This window comes from Medicago sativa, chromosome 3 (genome assembly GCF_051527215.1).
Source record: "Medicago sativa cultivar Bolivia chromosome 3, Bolivia_mono, whole genome shotgun sequence".
Taxonomy (NCBI): Eukaryota; Viridiplantae; Streptophyta; class Magnoliopsida; order Fabales; family Fabaceae; genus Medicago; species Medicago sativa.
This window is the reverse complement of record NC_140751.1, coordinates 30,817,049-30,818,542: the sequence shown is the minus strand read 5'-3', so window position 1 is coordinate 30,818,542 and position 1,494 is coordinate 30,817,049. Positions and strand designations below refer to the sequence as shown.

The window sequence follows — 1,494 nt, the reverse complement described above, 5'->3', positions numbered from 1 at the left end:
CACTTGATCCTTCTGGAACACATTCACCGTTGGGATGTTCTTCACCACATAAGTCACACTTGATTGCAGCCACTTGTTGTTGCTTATGAGCCAAAGTGAAGCCTTGAAACTCCTTAGTTAGAGCTTCGATTTGTTTGTTCATAGCTGCTTGGTTAGCAAGGATAGCAGTTTGTTCACTCACCCCAAACACTCCTCTTTCTTTCTTTTTAGCTTCAGCACGATACTCATTTCCAGCCATGTTCTCAATTAAAGCTTGGACTTCATGATCAGTTTTGCTCTTGAGACTACCTCCCGCGAAAGCATCTAAGAACATTCTAGTGTTTGGTGTTACCCCCTCAGTGAAGATTTGGAGGTATTGTTTGTCGGTGAACTCATGATTAGGGCACCTCTTAAGAAGCAAATTGAATCGCTCTCAAGCATCATACAATGATTCACCTTCTCCTTGCTTGAAATTAGAGATCTCCATCTTCTTGTCCCAATACTTAGATATAGGGAAATATTTCTCCAAGAACTTCAGCTCTAACTCTTCCCATGTTTGGACAGTCCCGTTTGGTATTGTTAGCAACCAATCTTTTGCTCTTCCCGTCAAGGTGAAAGGAAATAGCCTTAGTTTCTTTTGTGCTTCCGTCACGGTGGCTGGTTGCACACAAAACTCGCAGGTTTCAGCAAAGCGGCTCAAGTGTTCATGAGGACTCATAGCTTCAGTCCCATCGAATTACTTGTCCCTCAAACCGTTGAGGACAGTTGTCTTAGATTCATCTCTGACCTAATCTCTGAGAGATTTAGCTACTCATAATCGAGTTTACAAATAGCATAATCAATGAAATAATTAAAACATACATGAATTGGTAAAAGGATGAAGAAATCGCCCTTCTAGCCGTCTCTGATGTCTCAAAATCGCACTTTGCTCTCCAAAATCGTAACCCTTGTTCTTCAGATTGAGTGCAGTATTTATAGAAGTCATGGGCCTGACCCATCAAAATCGCGCCGCGCCTTGTATAATGGCGTGCCGCGATTTCCTCTTTACAGGAAGTGTGTAATTTTGCTTTAAAAATCGCAGCACGGCTTGAAATTGGCGTGGCGCGATTTCCTTCGAACAGACTTCAAATTTTAAGCTTTTTGCACTCCAGAACAGTATAAATTGCATGAGAACTCTATCAAAATGTCACAATAAGTCCCTAATATTACGTAATGACAGGATGTCATCAGGCGCCAAAAACTTGATAGACGTTTGGCAAGTGCACCAAATACTATCGAAGTAGTAAAAATATCGATCCCACGAGGACTGTTTTTAACTTCAATAATTCAATTTCGTTATATAATTAGGATGTGTAAAGTTTATTTTTAGTTTGCCACTAGGCAGAAGATTTGGTTTGATTTTATGAAATCAAATAAAAGAAATTAGATTTGATTAAGAAAATATGAGAGAAAGATGAGATCAGATCCGTCGAATCCTCTAAGTTCCCCTAATTGGTCTACTGCACCTCTTTGTTA

At 40.0% G+C, this 1,494-nt stretch overlaps 1 non-coding gene across 1 annotated transcript; it reads left to right on the top strand.

Moving 5' to 3' along the window:
- Window positions 1-368: 368 nt before the first annotated feature.
- On the top strand, window positions 369-475 carry LOC146937087 (small nucleolar RNA R71). Its single transcript, XR_015033801.1, has one exon. It is a non-coding gene; the product is annotated as a small nucleolar RNA R71 (small nucleolar RNA).
- Window positions 476-1,494: the final 1,019 nt, after the last annotated feature.